This window comes from Salvelinus namaycush, chromosome 6, assembly GCF_016432855.1.
Source record: "Salvelinus namaycush isolate Seneca chromosome 6, SaNama_1.0, whole genome shotgun sequence".
NCBI lineage: Eukaryota > Metazoa > Chordata > Actinopteri > Salmoniformes > Salmonidae > Salvelinus > Salvelinus namaycush.
Window position 1 is genome coordinate 19,807,118 of NC_052312.1, and position 8,348 is coordinate 19,815,465.

Here is an 8,348-nt window from a genome sequence, read left to right on the forward strand (position 1 = left end):
GCTCTCTACTGTACTTCCCAGTACCATCAGGTATAAAAGCTGTTATATCGTATCATCCTCCCATTCACTTCTTCTCATCCTCTTCTCTTCTCCGCCGTCCCTAAAACACTCACTCTTTCAACAAACCCTCCTTTCTCTTTGCAAACTTCCCCTCGCAACTCTTCAGACCTCTCTCCTGCGCTATCTTTAGCTCTAACTGAGCCATCCCCTCCTCTCCTCCTCCAAGCCGCTCTCCCCCCTCCTCCTCCCCTTACCCCTGCAAGTTGTCTTGTGTCCTGTCTGCCCTGGGGGGTCGTGACCCCATTGACCTTTGGGTGACTTCTGCAGGGTAGATTCTCAGTCATCTGTAGCTGTGGTCCTGCCAAAATCTGGATAATCCTATCACACTGTCATCACTGTTGAGAGAGGCAGGGCGGATCAGGGCAAGGCATCGCAGGTGAAGTGTGTGTATTTGTGTGTGTCTGTGTGTGTGTTTGTGTGTTTATTCATGTCCACATGTATGTGTTAATGATTACTTGTCAACAGACAAATAATATAAATATAAAATACAAACTAGCTGACAGAAAGTGAGTGAGTGCTATGTATTACAGTGCATTCGGAAGTATTCAGACACCTTGACTTATTCAACATTTTGTTACGTTCAGACCTCCCTCATCAATCTACGCCCCCTCCCCCAAAAAGTAAATATCACATTTACATAAGTATTCAGACCCTTTACTCAGCTGAAGTACATTGGCAGCGATTACAGCCTCGAGTCATCTTGGGTATGACACGACAAGCCTCGCACACCTGTATTTGGGGAGTTTTACCATTCTTTTCTGCAGATCCTCTCAAGCTCTGTCAGGTTGGACGTTGCTCCACAGCTATTTTCAGGTCTCTCCAGAGATGTTCGATTGGGTTCAAATTCAGGCTCTGGCTGGGCCACTCAAGGACATTCAGAGACTTGCCATGAAGCCACTCCTGCGTTGTCTTGGATGTGTGCTTAGGGTCGTTGTCCTGTTGGAAGGTGAACCTTCGCTCTAGTCGGAGGTCCTGAGCGCTCTGGTGCAGGTTTTCATCAAGGATCTCTCTCTGCTTTGCTCCGTTCATCTTTCCCTCGATCCTGACTAGTCTCACAGTCCCTGCCACTGAAAAACATCCCCACAGCATGATGCTGCCACCACCATGCTTCACATTAGGGATGGTGCCAGGTTTCCTCCAGACATGACGCTTGGCATTCAAGCCAAAGAGTTCAATCTTGTTTTCATCAGACCAGAGAATCTTGTTTCTCATGGTCTGAGAGTCCTTTAGGTGCCTTTTGGCAAACTCCAAGCGGGCTGTCATGTGCCTTTTACTGAGGAGTGGCTTCTGTCTCGGCCACTCTACCATAAAGGCCTGATTGGTGGAATGCTGCAGAAATGGTTGTCCTTCTAGAAGGTTCTCTCATCTCCACAGAGGAACTCTGGAGCTCAGTCAGAGTGACCATCGGGTTCTTGGTCACTTCCCTGACCACGGTTCTTCTCCCCTGATTGCTCAGTTTGGCCAGGTGGCCAGCTCTAGGAAGTGTCTTTGGTGGTTCAAAACTCCTTCCATTTAAGAATGATGAAAGCCACTGTGTTCTTGGGGATCTTCAATGCTGCAGAAATGTTTTGGTACCCTTCCCCAGATCTGTGCCTCGGCACAATCCTGTCTCGGAGCTCTATGGACAATACCTTCGACCTCATGGCTTGGTTTTTGCTCTGACATGCACTGTCAACTGTGGGACCTTAAATAGATAGGTGTGTGCCTTTCCAAATCATGTCCAATCAATTGAATTTACCACAGGTGGACTCCAATCAAGTTATCGAAATATCTCAAGGATGATCAATAGAAGCCGGTTGCACCTGAGCTCAATTTTGAGTCTCATAGGAAAGGGTCTGTATATTTATGTAAATAAGGTATTTCTGTTGTTATCTTTTGCAAAAATGTCAAATATACTGCTTTCACTTTGTCATTATGGGGTATTGTGTGTAGACTGATGAAAAAAATATTTAATACATTTTAGAATAAGGCTGTAACGTAACAAAATGTGGAAAAGGGGAAGGGGTCTGAACACTTTCCGAATGCACTGTATACTGTACATTGACGTACTCTTCCCAAACGAACCCGTAGCTATCTGGGGCATTAGTCCTAGTATCATGACTATGATAAGCCAGGCAGCTGCAGTTGGCACCACCAGATGCTCGCCTTGTGCCCTGGTCCATCCATAGCCTGCTGCCTCCATACAAAGCAATAAACAACAACTTGTAATCACACACACAGATGCCAGATGCTGGGTGGAGTGTGTGTGTCCTCAATTGGCGCAAGGCATCACATCGTCATCCCCTACACCCAGTGAGTTCTGTATTATCACCACAGACTATCAACACACAGATTCTGCTGCCTCTGTGGCTGCACCGTCCCGCCCGTCCCGCCCCCCTCTCTCTTTCTCTCTCTCTCTCTCTCTCTCTCTCTCTCTCACTCTTCCTCTATTTCCCTCTCTCCCTCTCTTTCTCTATATCCCTCTCTCTCCCTGTTGCCTTCTGCCCTCTCCCACCCCCTGTTTCTCCCTCCATCTATATCTCTCTTTTTCTCTCTCTCTCTCTCTCTCTCTCTCGCTCTTCCTCTATATCCCTCTCTCCCCATCTCTCTCTCTTTCTCTCTTTCTTTCTCTTCATCTATATCCCTCTCTCTCCCTCTTGCCTTCTGCCATCTCCCACCCCCTGTTCATCCCTCCATCTATATCTCTCTTACTCTCTCTCTGTCTCTCTCACTCTTGGGCATAAGGTGTATTACATCTGTGCTTGTAAATAGACATGTATAACAACACGTTGATATTAGGGGTAAATCTATGGGCAGGGCCGGGAAAGGGCGGGATTGGTTAGGATCCCAGATGATTGAGTAATGGAGAGATTTGAGGATAAAAAATAAGTTGTTTTGTTGTGAGCAGTCTGAATACATCAAGTGAGGATGGATGTTGAAGTGATAGTTCAGCGATTTGACACATTTAGATATTTTGTCATGGTAAGGAAACAAATATCGAAACATGTAAAATCGCTGAACTATCCCTTTAAGGCTAGCTGGCCCAGACAAGACATGATGGTGATAATAAACAAACAGTTCATAAGTTCATTTCTCCAACAATGCAACTTCTCACCCCTGGTGTTGAGTCCGGGCCTGTTGTCCGGACCTCTGGCAGTCTCTATGGGGGTGCTACAGGGTTCAATCCTCGGGCCGACTCTCTTCTCTGTATACATCAATGATGTGGCTCTTGCTGCTGGTGATTCTCTGATACACCTCTACGCAGACGACACCATTCTGTATACTTCTGGCCCCTCTTTGGACACTGTGTTAACTAACCTCCAGGCGAGCTTCAATGCCATACAACTCTCCTTCCGTGGCCTCCAACTGCTCTTAAACGCAAGTAAAACTAAATGCATGCTATTCAACCGATCACTGCCCGCACCCCTATCGCCCGTCCAGCATCACTACTCTGGACGGCTCTGACTTAGAATACGTGGACAACTACAAATACCTAGGTGTCTGGTTAGACTGTAAACTCTCCTTCCAGACTCACATTAAGCATCTCCAATCCAAAATTAAATCTAGAATCGGCTTCCTATATCGCAACAAAGCATCCTTCACTCATGCTGCCAAACATACCCTCGTAAAACTGACCATCCTACTGATCCTCGACTTCGGTGATATCATCTATAAAATAGCCTCCAACACTCTACTCAACAAACTGGATGCAGTCTATCACAGTGCCATCCGTTTTGTCACCAAAGCCCCATACACTACCCACCATTGCGACCTGTACGCTCTCGTTGGCTGGCCCTCGCTTCATACTCATCGCCAAACCCACTGGCTACAGGTTATCTACAAGTCTCTGCTAAGTAAAGCCCCGCCTTATCTCAGCTCACTGGTCACCATAGCAGCACCCACTCGTAGCACGCGCTCCAGCAGGTATATCTCACTGGTCACCCCCAAAGCCAATTCCTCCTTTGGGCGTCTTTCCTTCCAGTTCTCTGCTGCCAATGACTGGAACGAACTGCAAAAATCTCTGAAGCTGGAAACACTTATCTCCCTCACTAGCTTTAAGCACCAGCTGTCAGAGCAGCTCACAGATTACTGCACCTGTACATAGCCCATCTATAATTTAGCCCAAACAACTACCTCTTCCCCTACTGTATTTATTTATTTATTTATTTTGCTCCTTTGCACCCCATTATTTCTACTTCTACTTTGCACATTCTTCCACTGCAAATCTACCATTCCAGTGTTTTACTTGCTATATTGTATTTACCTCGCCACCATGGCCTTTTTTGCCTTTACCTCCCTTATCTCACTCATTTGCTCACATTGTATATAGACTTATTTTTCTGCTGTATTATTGACTGTATGTTTTGTTTATTCCATGTGTAACTCTGTGTTGTTGTATGTGTCTAATTGCTATGCTTTATCTTGGCCAGGTCGCAGTTGCAAATGAGAACTTGTTCTCAACTAGCCTACCTGGTTAAATAAAGGTGAAATAAAAAATAAAAGTCCATATGGCATCCAATGAGTGAGGTCAAGAACAAGACATGGTAGGCCTGTTATTAAAAATAGAAAATGTTGGCCTATAATAAAAATAGAACATGAAAATGGGTTCATTTTCAGTGTCCTAGCCATCATCCCTGAGCCATAGGCTACATCAATGACTTATTATAATAACAATATTATCTTGTATATTATTAACTAAAGAATTATCCATCGTAGCACGTTTTTATTCTAGTCCAGTAGTAACATATCTCATTCCATTGAAGTCGGTTCTGAAATCGCCAGATAGACCCCAGTGTTGATTCCCAACGTAAACATTTCTAGCAGAGACAGTCGCTAATGTATGTTTTGCAATATAATGCCAATGTACAGACTCTCAAAAGGATGTACGTGTTAAACGTTAAACATGTTAAAACACGTGCTGATCAAAAGCTATTATATTTGCAACATTTTAAAAGATCGGTGTGTCAGGATGGCCGAGCGGTCTAAGGCGCTGCGTTCAGGTCGCAGTCTCCCCTGGAGGCGTGGGTTCGAATCCCACTTCTGACAATAACTTTTGCTCAAATTCTGAGAAAAGAGATCGAATGATAATGCTAACTTCTCGTATTTTGAACCTCTATTCGTTTCATTGCACAACATTTATTCGTGTTACATAATCAACATAAAGATGAGAAATCAATCAAGTTCAGAATTATAATTAATTCATTGTCTTGTGCAATAACTATTGCAATAATTGGTGTAGGCCAATATCTTCACCAGGCTGTCTGAATAAATGTTTGTATAGTTATTCATCTTATAATTCGTTTATTTGAACATATTGATGTAAAAAAGTATTTTCCTATATATATATTCTTCATGTTTCAGTAAACAAATATGTATAAATAAATAATTATACAACTAACAAAAAACATCTGAAAGCAGCAACAACATGTATATTTCTTTTGCAGGAATCAATGTAAATAGAGACTTATTTCGTATGCAAAAATGTCAGATGAGTTGGTCGAATAGCCTAATTGTAAAACTAAACAATTTTATGGAACTTCTAGAAATTGGCCATGGACAACCTCTAACAATTGTTATAATGGCATGCCTTTCATCAACTACAAAGGTGTAGAACCATGAATAGTTCTGAAAAAATTCTGAACATATTTGATCAAAATATTTTCCCCATAATTTCCCCGATGTGTATACCTTGTGATCCATCCAAAGCGATAACATTTGATTAAATGAATTCCATGTTGGTTAAGGCTTTAAAATAATGAATCGAATGTGTCACAATGGTTTGCTTTGATAAAAGATAGATAATGCTCTAATGCATGGAATCAGTCTTTACAACGATTACGAAACGTACAAATAGGAGCGAAAAAGAACGGTGGATGGGCCAGATTTTTTCCATTGACAATTTTGGCGCACAACAGGTAAGGTGAATGGGCGGTAGGCTAATAGTGACTTTGTGACTATATTCAACTGGGCTAGCCTTTATTTGTGTTAAATGTTACCAACTCATTAGTGATTCAGGAAAAACATCATATAACAGTTTTTAATAACTAGCCTACAGGCAGGTCAACTAAGGTTAGGCCTACACCTCACTAGCTCTCTCCACCTATTTGTTCCACATATTTGTTTATGCGCCCAGTAGTGCTCCGCAAGTCTTTCACTGGGATAATTTCCCCTGCTAATGCCAACAGACAGCGATGATATTATGTGACATGTTCACCTTTATCACCCTTCTGTAATTGACGTAACAAAGTGCCACGTATCCACGGTGACAGACAGATCTAGAAGCCTGGGGGGGCACTTATCCGTGGTGGCCAGGAAGGGTGGAGTCAGTCATAATGCCATCGTGATCAAAATCACATTTATCAAAACCATAAATGTTTGTTATGGATCTAGAAACCTATGTGTTAAAAAACAAACATTTTGGCACATTTACAATGGTTTATAGTGTAAGAGATGAGGTAAACGCATGTTTGATAAATTAAAAGCACGAGTTGTTTCATAGATAGTCAAATAGTTTTTTTCAAAGGTAGCCTATTGGTGTGTCCCACTCCCTATAGTTTTGTGTTATATTTGTGCCATGGTTATTGTGGGTCTGTTTGTAAAGTAGTGACGTTCACAATTACGTTTTGTTTCAATGTAGCTACGCTACCCAAACCGCTGCAATCCATTCTCACAAAAAACCTCACAATAAAAACTCTATCGGAGAGAACATAGGCTATGCGCTGCAGTGTCCCACCATACCCATCTCTCAGGATGACGAATGAGACCATCCAACCAGTTTTAAAGTAGCGCCATGGGTCAGTCTATCAGTACTGGAAAATCATTCTACCGCTGAAAAGTATGACAGAGTCAGTACTGTTCTTTTTGGGTTGATTGTAGCTGAATACAGTCTTTCCCTTCACGATGCTGGTATTTATTACATGTTGTTTTATTATTAATCCGAACATCAGGGCTAGAACTGAGGTCTCTGCCCTTACCAGATATAGGCCTGGTCCCTGTGAAGCTGTATGCTGCTAAAAACAATAATATCCACTCTAGGGATTATGAATAAATAACATGGGGGAGAATAGTCTGAGTAATTGGTTGTGTGTTTGTGTGTGTGTTTGTGTGAATAATTGAGGGTTCCTCTTCCCAATCTATGTCATGTCATTTCCAGGATGATTTTAAAAAGTTTTTAATGGCAGATCTCTGTTAAGACTGCAAACAGAGGTCAAGGTTTGTGTCCCAAATAGCACCCTATTCCCTATCTAGTGGACTACTTTTGACCAAAGCCCAATGGGTCATGTTCAAAAGTAGTGCACTACATAGGGAATACGGTGACATTTGGTTGGCACACAATATGTTCCTCTACTGTAATATGAAGAAAGCAGGAATGGTTTCTCCTGACAGACACACTTTAATTTGACTGTAGATTTACAAAGACAGTGTCCCCATTAGAGATGTCAACTGGAGTGCACAATTTCTTACTGAGGCTGGGGATACTTCAGGTGTTTAGTGGAAGAAGGTGATCTTTTAAGGACATGCAGAGATGTCATTGATGACAATGTTAGGATGGAAGAATCCAATGTAATGGTCCTAACCTTAAAGTTTGGACCTGTGTGGCTCAGTTGGTAGAGCACGGTCCTCGCAACACCAAGGTTGTGGGTTCAACCCTCATGGTGAACCAGAAGAGGGGGGGAAAATGTATGTACTCACCACTTTAAGTTGCTTTGGATATGAGCGTCTGCTATGTAAGGGTTTCTAGGTCTGGTTTTTGCCCTAATACTACAAAGTTGATTCAAATAATCAAAGCTTGATGATGAGTTGGTTATTTGAATCAGCTGTGTAGCGCTAGGGCAAAAACCAAAAACTTACATTCGGGAGGGAGGAGGAGGAGGAAATATGCACAATTATAGTTTTTTCACTACTGGTATGAGTATGTGTAAACAACTCCCCATCTTGTATCACTTCAAGTCAAGACTTTCGGTTCCCTTTCCTACACACTGGGGTGTGTGTGTTTGTGGGAATGTGTGTGCTGGTCAAAGGCGGGGTAAGATCCTGAGTCAGAACAGAACAAGGAGACTGTTGTCAGGGAGTCAGAGAACCAGAGGCTATAGAACCAGAGGCTATAGAGCCACAAGCTATAGAACCAGAGGCTATAGAACCAGAGGCTATAGAACCAGAAGCTATAGAACCAGAGACTATAGAACCTTAGGCTAGAACCAGAGGCTATAGAACCATATGCTATAGAACCATATGCTATAGAACCAGAGGGCATAGAACCAAAGACTATAGAACCAGAGGCGAAAGAACCGGAGGCTAGCTGGGTAATC

At 42.7% G+C, this 8,348-nt stretch overlaps 1 non-coding gene across 1 annotated transcript; it reads left to right on the top strand.

Moving 5' to 3' along the window:
- The first annotated feature begins 5,002 nt into the window (after positions 1-5,002).
- On the top strand, positions 5,003-5,085 carry trnal-cag. Its single transcript has one exon. It is a non-coding gene; the product is annotated as a tRNA-Leu (tRNA).
- The last annotated feature ends 3,263 nt before the right edge of the window (positions 5,086-8,348 follow it).